The following is a 13,930-nucleotide window of genomic DNA, read 5'->3' as shown; positions in this document are numbered from 1 at the left end:
CCCTTGGAAAAGGGTCCCCTGTTCTTTACAAACAACTTTGACCTCAGACCTGACAAACTCACGACAGCAGACACACGTCTTTCAGATATTTATCCATAAAGGGTAACATGTAAGGTATCTACAGAAAGCTCATAACTTGTCAAGATTCATAATCATTGTGAGATGTCTGTATGAATAATATTTAAGGAATAATGTCTTTCAATATAAAGTGTGCTTTATGGACTTTGAAGTAACTGCAAACAATCAAAACCACTTGAAGGTAAAAAAGGAACTTTGCAAGACAGGGGTTCACCTTCTGTTCATGGGAACATAAGGCTGTTTTCAGTATAACACAGAGGGGGGAGAAGGCCACTGAATCCTTTCACTGAAGAGCCATCTTGAGGAGCAAGGTGTTCTCATAAAAAATTGTATCCTAGTTCTTGAGAAACCAGCCAGCTCTGTAACAGAATGAACTTGATGGGGAAAACCTAATTTATTAGATAGGAAAGGTAACTATTAATAAAGTATAGATGCAGGTTCGCCTTTTGATTTTGTTTTGTATTGTAAACATTTGTTTCCATCACTCTCTCCTGTTTCTAGTTAAATCTTTATTGTTTCTTAAATAAACTGACTTTTGTTTTATAAATAAGTGCTCACAGGCACTGTGTGGTTCACAGGAGCGGTGGTCTAAAGTAAAACCAGTAAACTAGGGTATGCTGCACCTCGGGGAGCAGAGGATCTGGGATCTCTGTGAGTAGCCAGTATCAAGGGCTAGATAGCACGAGGGAACGATTCAAAGGCACTTGGGGATGGGGGTGCTCCTATTCTTAACCTGCAAGGCGAAGGTAGGGCTGGCATAGCCCAGAGGAGAGTACGTGAGCAGCTGAAAGGCTGGTGGTGTCAGGGATCTGACATCCAGTCAGACACAGGCAAGACTCCCTCATGCTTGGGAGAGGGGGTAACAAGGTGACCCACAGTCCTGGCTGCCCCAAGAACTGTCGCAGTCCCCATTTTATTAGGAGGTCATGGAGTTAATTGGTAGGATAGCCTGGAATAGAATTCAAGTCACCTAATTCCCCATCCTGTGCTATTATTCAGGTTGAACATCACTGCTTCCCTCCTTTAGGGCTCACCTCTGCCTAGTGCTGAGTACCTCCTGCAAGGTGCCATGTGCTCTCAACATCCATTGACTTCCAGAGCAGCAGTCAGGTCACACAGGCATTGTTCAGTACCTTGCAGAGCCAGGCACCACATTAGTATCTGAGCCAATCCACTCTCTCTCTATCTTGCTGGCACTCGTATCACAATTCACATTACTACTGCTTGGCACTTAAAATAGCACTTCATATTTTCAAAGCTCTGTACAAGCATTAACTTGAAACTAGCCCCATGTATGTACTAATATCAAACTCAGGACCAGCCCTCACCCAGCACAGCTAGTAACAACATAGAGTTTCCTCTGCAATCCAGAGGAATAGATATTTAGCAGAAATAGAAGTCCTAGACAGACTTTGCATAAAGATAGGTCTGATCAGTGGCAGAGAAGATTAGAGAATTCCCACCATGTGTCAATAATTACAAAAGAACAAAAGGCATCTGAAGTAAACATTGCTTCCAGGAAATTGGCAAGTACCAAGTGTGGTGTCCCTGAACTCTCAAAATCCCCAAAATTTTCTTTTCCTTTTTATACTAGATCTGAGCAGCCAGAGACAAAACATAGCATCCACACTCTCCTGTGTGCAAGTGAGCTACTTAGAAGGGGAATCAAAATGGATGTGGAAACATAACCCAGGCACTTTTGTAACTTCTTCAAAAAGAGAAAGTTTTACCTTTGCACTGTTCAGCATTTAGGAATAAACTATGTGTCTGGTTTGAGTCACTGGTCGGACACTGCTGACAAGACGTGTAATTTGACGACAAATGGATCTTGTAGAGCAAATTGCTTGCACTCCCTCTGCAAAAAAAAAAAAATTAAGAGGAAAAGCAGATTTTTCACACAAAGTAAAAAAATGAGCCTTTGCTTGAGAAAAGTGACAGAAAAAGCTAGAGTTGTTCTCTCAAAAGAGAGAGATCTGTTTGGAAGTAGATTACACGTCATCTTCTTATGCAGATAATCTATGTTTTCATTGAGCAACTCATTTGTGCTGCAAGCACTTTTGCATGAATTGAAAGAAACTTTGATTTATCCAACTTGCCAGGTTTTGTTTAAGAAAAACAAAGCCATATCTTGCCTGTGAAGATGACAGTCACTATGACAGGGAAAGGCCAGTATTTTAGCTGAATATACAAAGCCCTTGCTGTTTGTCTTTCTCTCCTCCCTTTCCCCCCCTCCCCCAATCACCAACCCAGCTTCAGAATGATCTCACGTAGCATTGGTTGCAGCAGCCACTCCCAGCGCTGCACTCTGACCTGCTGTAAAGTTCTTTACTAGCTATGAATTACTTAGTAGATTCCTTACTGAGACTGTGTCTGCACACACACGTGTGTGCACACACATCTGTATTTCCACTTTACACAAGACTTGCAAAATAAAAAAATCACTGAGTGATGTGGCAAAGGCTGCTTTTAAATTAACTCTCCCCCCGAAAAGCTTACAGAAAATAATTTAAACTCAACAGTCCTTAGAAATCATCTGTATGAGTTAGTGCATGTTTGTTAATTCAGAACTTCTTCTACACAGTCTAATATTTAATGTTGATTTCATATACAGAGGCCTCCATTAAAATCTGTACAGTTTTACTTTTCACAAGATTGATGCTGCCAGAGTATTTCCTGTACTTGGTATAAGGAATACCACTGCAATGTTAATTCCCTGCAAACAGCAACTGCACAGCTTTTAATAGGGAGCACCGTCAGTCATACAAGGTTTTAACCAATTCATGCATACCCAGGTCACTTATATATCAATTATGTAGAAAACCCTTTTTATGCACCAAGCCAGACTAAATTAGATCCATTCAACATTGAGGTTAATGATTACTAGTTATGGGGGAGAAAAAGAAGCGGAGAACTGGACTAAAGGTCACAAAATGATGTTGCACCTGGCTAGTGTGGTGACACAGAAATCATATAGTTTCCCCTAAAACTAGAAATAGTCCACAAAGCCCTGACTGACAATGCTATATGCTCGTAACGTTGTTTCAGACTATTGAAATCAAGACAGAGGATGTAGCGTCTAATGCCTTCCAGTTGAACAGAGGGGGCTGGGGGGACTTTTAATTAATTGAAGCCCGGATTCTCCATCTATGGTCTGAAGGCCACTCTCTCATGAACCACAACTGACTGAAAACACTGAGAACTGACGGAGAAGAAGGAGGTTGGTAATTAGGAGGGGAGATAGGCCAGAGAGGTTGCTCTCTGATGAACTGATCCACAGAATGACAGGTTTCAGAGTAGCAGCCGTGTTAGTCTGTATCCGCAAAAAGAAAAGGAGTACTTGTGGCACCTTAGAGACTAACAAATTTATTTGCGCATAAGATTTCGTGAGCTACAGCTTACATCATCGAAAGCTTATGCTCAAATAAATTTATTAGTATCTAAGGTGTCACAAGTACTCCTTTTCTTGATCCACAGAAGAGGAGGATGACGACAATTTCCCTTTCCTATTACCTAGAACATTCACAAATATTTTAGCTGTGTGATGAAAAAACCAAGCAGGAGGCGGGACCAGGAGAGTCAATGGTTTGGGAGTACTTTAAAGAAGAAATAGGCCTACACCCATTGCTAGAACTCTACTGCTCCCTAAACTTTGGATGTTCCTACATGGAGGTATTTCTGAATTTGAGTTTTGCATCTTTGCCCTCTCTCCCAAAGGCAAAACCCAAATCCTGCCACTCCTGAATTCTGGGTGACAGAACAAAAAAAAGCATCCTCTACTGAATCAAGCACATACCTCTTTTAAAAGCCTTTACAAAATGCAAACATCCATAAAATCAGGAGATGCAAAACAACTAACATTGATCTTAATCTCCACTGGAGGTCAGAGGAAACACCCTCAGTTTTAATTTACAACAAGTGAAGCATCCAGAATGTTACACCACCAGAGCTCCTCATTTTAAATCGGCCATGCTATTGCTGTTTGCATTAGAATTGAAAGAAAAAGGCATTGAGACATATCGGAATGAGCATGGGGTGGAAGCTAGAAGTTCCCCATCTCAAAGGCCTGCTTCTTCAGTAGACGTGACCAAGTCAATCAACCTCTCTGCCTCAGTCTTCCCCTATATAAAATGGGAGTGATAATCTTTACCACATCGGGACTTTGGGAGGAATAATTAACAAACATCTGCAAAGTACTTTTAAAAAATGTCAAGCACTACATAAATGCTAAGTATTTCACATTATAATTATTTAAAATGCTAAATGGTTTAATTTTAATAGGGGAGAACGTACAACTACAAAGAAATTTGAAATTTCTTTTTTTCCACTTGCACAACGGTCAAAGAAAATCCTAGCCAGAGTCAACTCTCTTACTGCTCTACCAACCAGGATGGAGGAGATGACACACGCGCATGTGCGGTGAGAGGTGGTGGCAAGGGGAGGGGGGAATGAGGAGAAGGAACGTTGCTTTCCAAGGACCAGATTGGTTTACCACACTAAGCTGAGTCCTGGACCGCACAGCTGCAAGTTATAAATGTCCAGGGAGGCAAACATGAGTGGCATCCCTTCCAGCCTGCCAAAATTCCAAGCAATTAGAACAGCTAGCACTTTCAGCTCTTTTGCAGGTTGCCTAGATGGAGCCTCAAGAGCAGGGAAGAATGGAGGGAGGGAGCGTTGTTTTAAGAAAATATGTTAAAACAATTTTATTTTTTATTTCCACTGCTGAATATTACTTGGCTCTCTCCACAGCCTTTATGCATGTTTGCCTTACTCAGTAATGCATTTACCAGAAATCAATATCCTCTTATCCTCACTAACTAGTAGCCAGTGTCATCACCTTTGCAGCTGCCCAGTGCAGTCGGAACAGGAGAACTGGTTTCTTACTTGTCTTATTTCAGACAACTCATAATATTCAACTTAGACACCAGAGATAAATACTCCTATTGCAGCTGGTTGCCAAGAGCTTTTAAATCAAATTCTGTGTCTTTCAAATGCACTTTTCCACTGAGTAAATATGGAGGGGCCATTCCAGGACCTCATTTTAAAAAAATAGCTCATGACCAGAATATGGCGAATTTTAAATTGACCCACCAGGACGGCAAGAGAAGGGTTCTTACCCTTAGGAGATGTGGGAGGAAGGAAGGGACAAAGCAAGATATTTCAAGTGCTCCCATAGAGTACAAATGATAGGAACAACAATTATTATTTGTACAGTAGCAATGCCTAGAGGCCCTGATTGTGCTATGCACTATATATACTTGTAACACTGGGCAGTCCCTAGAGATAACAGCTCACAATCTGAATGGACAAGAGAAATGGTGAAAGGGGAAATGGAGGCACAAAAAGGTGAAATGGTCCCAAGGTCAGTGATAAAGCCATCAATCAAACCTAGTTGTCCCATGTCCCAATCCCATGTCCTAATCACCAAACCATCCCACTCCCTCAGTCATTCATGGTCCCTCAGCTCCAGCATTTCTGACCCCTAATGCAAAAATCAGAGAAAGTCATAGAAATGGGGGTTACAAATTTTATAAAAGCCTATAACTTTTTTCCTCGGCTACAAATCTTCCCAACACATGATCAAATGCTTTCTAGATCAAATTTGTAATAGAATGGTATATCCCCTTTGTATTTTAATCTTGCCTATGCTCTGCATCTTCTGTCTTGTAAAAAAGTGTTAATAACAAGCTATCATTCTAATTCTCTGCAACTCCATGCGCTGGGTATGTCTACGCTAAGGAAGCATAGCTCCATCATGTAGTAAAGACACAGCCATCAGTATAGGAGCACCACCTTCCCAAGTGACAGCAGCTAGGTCAGTGGAAGCATTCTTCCAGTGACCTAGCTGTGTCTACACTGGGGGTTAGGTTGGCATAGCTACTTTACTCAGGGATGTGGATTTTTCACACCTGACTGAAACAGCTAAGTCAACCTTAATTTTCAGTGTAGACTAGACCTCTATTTAAAGTTTATCCTCCCAGAGCATTGAAGATGGAGTTATTCCAACACCCATCAGCTGGGTAGCATCTCAAAGCAATTCCAGACCATTGGGACAACAGTCTGACTCAAGGTAAGTTGGGGAGACTTTACCACAGAGCCGTTCAACCCTGGGTGCCTTTTTGAGTGCCTTCAGGCTCCACCATTTGACAATCACTGCATGGAAATGGTATCTATGTGCCAAGGAGAAAAATTGGGGCGCTACCTCAGACACGGCCGCCAGTCCTCTTTTGGAAAGGATAATGCAAAAATACCGCTGTCTGAAAAGCATATGGGATTCTACAATGGAAAATAACAACCTTTAACGATCAGGCAGAAAAAAAATCCCAAAATTCCAGACAACCTAATATCTTGCCTCCGGGAAGCATGTGCCACACATCTTGGTATATGCCCCTTGGATTAGTCCAATCAGTGATAGAAAGCCTGTATTGTTAAAAAGTGGGAAGTGCGGGCTATTTCCTCATCAGCACCGCTAGATAAACAAATTCTCACCCGAAACACCAATGACCCAGACACATAAACACTGCCCAATTTAGGGCCAAAATAGCAAGTAGCCAGGAGGCTGAGAGGGAGCTAGTGGATATTTGTGGGGAGGTTGTATAAAACCCAACTCACTTAAGACACAGTTGTGTGAAGACTGCATGAGTGCCAGCATGCAATGCTTGATGTTGCCACACACTGCATTATAGAACTGTGTTTGACCCAAACACAGTACAGTACAGGCTGCATGGAACCCACACCCATTCAGGATGGTGCTGTCTCCCTTTAGTCGTGGCTGGGCCACATATACAAGTTGATGACCCTGCTGCAGCCTTGGTGAAAGGAGCCCTGTCTTTTAACTCAAGCCACAGAGACTCATGCTTTCAGATCCTAAAGGTCCTAGTTTTGATTCCTGCTGCTGACATCACTCGGGGTGCAGCTAATTGGCCACCCCAATAGAACATAAAACCCTCAAGACATTATAAGCTAGTCTGTTTATACACTTGCCTCCTTACACTCATCTCTTGGAATTGAACTAATCAGTTGTAACCTTTATATCAGTATTTCATCATACAGATGCTGGAAAGGAAACGTCAGAATGCTGCTGTTGGAAATGCCCCCTACATTTTCCTCCCAAAAGGATTTAGTATTGCAGTCTAATACTTTCTTCTAAATGGGCAAGTGCCAATTTCGACTCTGCTAAGACGAGTACATTTTATATTTGTAATGCTTGGTTGGTAAAAAGAAAAACAATAGGCTTCTTCATGAAACACCAAGGTTGGTAGTACAAAATAGTGAAGCAAGAAGTTGCTTATACCAAAGCTGGATCCGTCATTCTGGTTTTATATTACACCTCTTCAAAACCGTAAAGCTGCCTCTACGGGGAGAGATCCATCATTCAAACAATAGCTTGAAATAAACCACAATCTGATGACTGTCACAGCCCCTTTGACACCACTGCCTACCATCTCCCAGCGTTTATACACTAATCAGTTTAGTCTTCCCACTTGGATGCGTGTGAGGCAGCTGTTTCTAATGGCTTGTATTTTCTTAAAGCCTCATAGAGCAGACAGCCAGGGCTCTACAATTTCCTATGCTCTCTCGGCACAGACTGCCCCAAAGGAGGAACAAAACAACAAGAAAGAGGGCATGGAAAAAAACCCATTCATTTTCATGCTTCCTGAATCATGGAAAATCTCAGCTCATTTCTAGTTAATGCTCAATTGTTCTTTTCCAGCGTATTAAATAAAAGCCTTTCTACAAATTTGACAGTTATCTATTACTAAAGTTAAAATTCAATTGCAGTTCTCTTCACAAACAGCAAAGAGTTTTCTTTTCTTTTTTAATTAATATATTCAATTTTTAAAAGATCTTGCCAGCAGCTGAAGTTGATGCACTTGAAGTATATGTGTCACTCTTATTTGTAACTTTGTTTTATAAATAAATTATATAAATAGGCTTCTTTGATTGCTCAGAGCATCCAGCATTAAGTACTGGGGCATAGCTTTAGGCATAATTGTACTACTGAATTCATCAGCTGCCTAATTATCATTCATTTTGCATCTATTTCTGCTAATTAAAAAGAAAAAACTCTTAACAACTTTTACATAAATACAGTATTTGTTCTCTGTAAAGACATGAGGTTAATTTACCAGTGATTAACAGATTATCTAATTTTATAGCTGTCATTCTGCAGAGGCCAGTACCCCACAGCCTTGGCAAAAGGAAGCAAAAAAGGAGAACTGAAGTTCTCTCTCTTGCTATAACCCCCCATTATATCCTACCTAATCTTAAAAAGAAAAGGAGTACTTGTGGCACCTTAGAGACTAACAAATTTATTTGAGCATAAGCTTTCATAAGCTACAGCTCACTTCATCAGATGCACACGAAAGCTTATGCTCAAATAAATTTGTTCATCTCTAAGGTGCCACAAGTACTCCTTTTCTTTTTGCGGATACAGACTAACACGGCTGCTACTCTGATACCTAATCTTAGTCACGCTCATTTGCTGCATCATTTCCAACTTTGGATTGTAAGTGGACCATCACCAGGGACTGACCCCAGAGGCTGTCCCAGAGCTAACAGCATGAACCTCCACACCCCGAGCAAAAGACGATTCACATTGAATTCAGTGGCTCTTGGATCAAGCCCTAAGGGTCTACATAGCAATTAAACAACCACAGCTGGTCCAGACCATCTGATTCAGGCTCAGGCTGCAGGGTTGTAAAATTGCTGTGCAGATGTTGAGATTTCATGAGCTCTGGGACCCCACAAGAGGGGAGCGTCTCAGAGCCCACGCTCCAGCCCGAGCCTGAACATCTACACAGCAATTGTAGCAATCCTACACTCTGAACCTCAGTTAGATGACCTGGGCCAGCCGTGTCACACCATGGTCTTTAATTCCATTGTAGATGTACCCTAAGTGGCCTACCTGGGAGCTGTAGTAATCTCCTCCCCTGTGGATCAGTAAGAGAGCAGGACACAAACACACTGGGTTCTTTGGAGCAAGGTCTCGCTCTTTCTTTATGTATGTCTACATGGAAAAAGAGAGGGTGTTCTTGACTTGCATTAGCTAATGCATTTTAAAACACCAGTGAAGACATATCACTGCCCGATAGGGCAGCCTGGGCTTGCTTGAATTGGAATTGCTAACTCGAGCTTAAAGACAAGCTGCTGTATCTTCACTGATATTTTAATCCAAGTTATTTAAAGTGGATTAAGATAACCTGAGTTAAATTTCCAATTTCAGGAAATCATGGAGAGGGTCAGACAATAATTATTTAATAACAGTAAACACATTCAAAAAGTTAAAGCTTTATAACTGTTAAACACAAATTGTCAACATCACATGTCAGAAGATATAAAATAAATATCCTTCAAACCAAAAACTCTAATACATTCTCAAGAAGTGTTTTTCTTGGTTTGCCTCTCTGTAAATTGTGATGATGTTCATCAATAGAAATATCTTTTTCATTGGTTTGTGTGAAATCGACATTGGCCAACATTCACTGGTCTTGGATGGGGACCCAGCAGCACCTTTCCCTGCTGTTCAGTAATCCTCTCCCCACCTCCTCTGATTACTACCCTAGGGCTTGTCTACACTTGCAATTTACAGCGCTGCAACTTTCTCACTCAGGGGAGTGAAAAAACTCCCCCCTGAGCGCAGCAAGTTTCAGAGCTGTAAAGTGCCCGTGTACACAGTGCCCCAGCGCTGGGAGCTATGCCCCTCATGGAAGTACCCCAGCGCTGTGCCATGACCACACAAGGCACGTTAGCATTGCCAGTGTAGACTAGCCCTTAGCTGCAGCAGCAAGAGCTCCAACCTTGCCTGCCTTCCTGAGGGCTGCCTCGCAGCTGTGCTCAATGGGATGCTCTGACTGAAGCTGAGAAGCAGCTGCTAGCACTTATTTTAGGCTGAGAAGGCTGCAAAGCCTGCACTTCATGCTGGCATAGAGGTCTGTCCCAGTTTGAAGGAGGGGAGAGAGAAATGGAGCAAGAGCACAAAGTGGTCAGCAGTGAGGGTGAATGACCGGGGTGAATAGCCAACGTAACAAGACAATTCTGCTACAAACAACCCAGAGATCTGGGGGCAGGTGGAAGACTATGTGCATTCAGGTGAATTTTAGTTCTCTCTTTCTTTCTGCCTTTTCCTATCACCATTCTAAGGAAAAAAATAACTTAAAACGCACTCAAGTGCACACAACCCCTTACAATGGTTGGTGGTGAAGACCACCATGCCTTCAACCCAGCACCTCAGCTACCTTGGCAGACTGTCCCTGTCAAAAGACAGCTGTAAGCATTTAAAGCCAATTCCTCCTCTGAGCGGAGAATGCACATAACCTGATGGAAGTGGAGGGAAAAAGGAGAGCTGTCTCAGGTACATACCAAACCCCTCTAGTCGGCATATGAGCTACCCAGACAAAGGGATCAATACCCAGCCAGCCTCCACCAAAATACAGGGCTTTAAGATGGGCTGAAGGGCATTTAAAGTAGGGAGCCATGCATCAGGATGAAATGAAAAGTGCAGTTAATCCAGGAGGGATGAAGTTAAATTCCAAAACTACAATTCATTGGTACACCCCCCAAAATAATGTTTAAGGGCCAGATCCTGAGCTGTGGTAAGTCAGTGTAGCTCCATTGATTTCAAGCTTGCACTAGCTGACAATCTGGCCCTTATTATTTAAAGACAGACAATGCCAACAAAAGTTCAGGCAAGAACAAACAAGGTTGATCCCACCAACTCAGGTTTTGTGGGCAAGCAGCATTTTAGCTCCCCATAAATCTTCTGTTGGTGCATTAATTATAAATATTACCACTCCAGAACTCCTCCCCTCCCTGCAGGTAGTAGCTGGGTAGCCAAGTTGCTCAGTTCAAGAAACATGGGTAGAAGTTTTAATTAAGATTAGACACTACTACCTAGGGTTAGTCACTCTGTACATCAGAAAAAAGGGGAGGGAGCGTAGACTTCATATATTGACTTCTGAAGGATTCTAGTGGGGATAGATAGTATTTAATTTTTTTTATCTGAACTGAAATTTAAAAAAAAAAAATCCATGAATACCCATTAGAAGAAAAAGAATCTCACCAGACCACAGAAATGTGTAGACTACTATACTATTAACAAACTGTACATGCAAGAGCTAACTGAGCATTCAGGAAGATGTAAAAGATTCATTTCACAACTAGCAGGACAGCCAGTCATGGGCTAAAAGTCACCAGCCATACATACAGAGTGTTAGATTGAATCATTTCATCCGTTAATAGGTAGCTAAACATTTGGGTTGGCTCTTTTTATTTGCCTAAAGTCTGAGCATCCTGTGAGCAGCTATACACAGGAATAAAATGGAAAATGTTGTCAGAGGAAAAATGAATACTCTTCACCAGTATCTGGAGTTCTACTGATTCAAAATAACCCACCCTATTAACTGTGGTGTGTTCATTATTTGGGTTTGGTTTTAGGGTGGGTTATTTTTTATGTTTTTCTTGAAAAATTAAGAATAAGCTTAAAAATAACGAGATTAAAATGAATAAAAACTGGGTTACATTGTTTGATCTAAGCTAGTCCCTTATATTATAAAACCAAACAAATGAATTGGCTAAGTATTTCTTTACCTCTGAATTTTATTGAAGGAGTTCATGGTGTTAAAATGACAAACTAGATCATAGAGTTCAAAAGGCAACATATACTTTATATAAAAATAAAATGTTATCTTCATCCCTATGGTGTACTAAGAGGGCTAGAATAAATTTAGATAAGATGTCTACCAATGGAAACGGGATTTGTGATTACAAAGCCAAATAATGTGACCCAGTTCTGCAGAGACTTACACACGTACAAGTAACTGTATGCACTGTGAGTAGTCCCATTAAAGTCAGTGGATCTAGTCATAGGGGCAGATCCTCAGCTAGTGTAAACTGTCCCAGCTCTACTCAAGTCAATGGAACTGTAACAACTGAAAACAGCTGAGGATCTGGCCTACAGTGCATAAATTTGAGCAGGATCAGAGCTAAGGGTATATATTTGGAAAGGCGATTTGTTATCCCCATGTTTAACCCTACCACTGAAAACTAGCTCACTTTACTAGTCAATGAAACTACGAGCCAAATGAATGTACATAAGCCCATCAAAGCTAAAGAAAGTGGCCTCGTAATTAGGAATTTGATTAAAATATGAAACAAAGTAGTAGGCTCTCTAAAAGAAGTCAGTTTTTTAGACAATATAAAATATAGAAATTATTTCAATGCACCTTCAAATGAACATTGTTAGCTGATAGGAAATAAGCTGATAGGAAATAATACCTTGTCAGTTAGATATAATTAATACAGTACTAAAATTATTTCAAAAGCCAAAATTAGAAGAATAATTAGAAGAGTTAAATTGCATTTCATCAATATTTACAGATGAGACAGCGCAAATATTTTGGATCAGATTTATTTACAAGTTTGGAGAACTCTATATTCCACCATACAGAAAGCTTGTCCATAATTCTGATGATTAAAAAAGCTCTACAATATTTACCAAAACGTAAACTAGCAATGGCTTCAACATCCATTTTATGGATGAAAGAGTAATGACTAAAACCTTAATTGAAGATATACTGCCTACAGTTCTCAGATCAATTAAATATCCTCTACAGACACTACTCTGGAATGATTAGTACACTTTCCTAGATTCTTTTTTCATATCTACAAATGTAAAGTGACATTGGACAATTTATTTTATATGCTGTGTTCTTGTGTTAAGAGAATTTTCACGTATGTTGTGAACATGCTATACACGGTTACTCAAGTGGTCAGACCTTCATGCCCAATTGTATGTATGTCTGGAATCTATGTAACCATGCTAGAATGAAGAACATAAGGAGAAGTTTTGTCACATGGTTTCATAGTTAGCTAATGAAGCAGCAACATTGACAGTTCTGTGGTAGAATTCTTGAGCAGTATTGTCTAGTGGATAAAGCAATGGCCTATGACTCAGGAGACCTGGACTCTAGTCCCAGCTCAGCCACTGGCCTGCTGAGTGACCCTGGGCAAGTAAATTCACCTCTGGGTCTCAATTTCCCCATCTGTACAATGGGAATACGATGGTTGCCTCCTTTGTAAATGGCTTTTGAGATCTACGAATGGCAAGTGCTATTTTAAAGAGTTATGTATTATTAGCAGTAATCTCATTGTGCCTCAGTTCCTGCAAAATGGGGGAAATATAATCCACTCTCTCTCACTCATCTATTTAGACTGTAAACTCTTTGGAGCACTGACTGCCTCTTAGTACATATTTGTACAGGCCCTAGTATAATGGTGTCCTGACCTCAGCTGGGGCCTTAAGATGCTACTGGAATACAAACAAACACCAAATGCAAAATTGCTGTCCTTTGGAAATATGGCAGATTGCCTAATAAATATGAAAGAAATATGCTTTCTTGATTTAGTTAAAATATTTACTATTTCTAACTGGAAATTATGTGACAAGGCATAAGGTTAAACATATTTTACTCATCTGGCACCCATAGATAGCCACTTAATTTAAAGATTATATGGTGTAATTGTGACTTTACTCAATGACAAGAACAACAGAAAGGAAATTTTGGACACAACTAGCAGGACTTTTGGTTTCTGTCACGTGTGTGTGTGTGTGTAAATGATAAAATTATATGAATGAATGTATTACAAATAATTGACAATTATAGGAGGTACACACATTTATTACTGGCTTTATTATAACTGCATATAATCTGTGCAGGGAGGGGGACTAGATGATCTTTTGAGGTCCTTTCCAGCCGTACATTTCTATGATTCTGTAGCAAATATAAATTGAGATATTTGAATTTATATGTAATTAATCAGAAGTAATAATATTCATGAGCATTTTATTACAATG

General features: G+C 40.6%; 1 protein-coding gene across 1 annotated transcript in view; it reads right to left on the bottom strand.

Moving 5' to 3' along the window:
• ZMIZ1 (zinc finger MIZ-type containing 1) overlaps positions 1 to 13,930 on the bottom strand; it is a 472,315-nt gene that overhangs the window by 354,272 nt on the left and 104,113 nt on the right. Inside the window, 1 exon segment of the mRNA XM_073353233.2 lies at positions 1,809 to 1,933. The gene's annotated coding sequence lies outside the window, so the exon portion shown is untranslated.

The sequence above is a fragment of the Lepidochelys kempii genome, chromosome 7 (genome assembly GCF_965140285.1).
Source record: "Lepidochelys kempii isolate rLepKem1 chromosome 7, rLepKem1.hap1, whole genome shotgun sequence".
Classification (NCBI taxonomy): domain Eukaryota; kingdom Metazoa; phylum Chordata; order Testudines; family Cheloniidae; genus Lepidochelys; species Lepidochelys kempii.
Note: the sequence above shows the minus strand (reverse complement) of the source record. Positions and strands in the feature narration are given on the sequence as shown.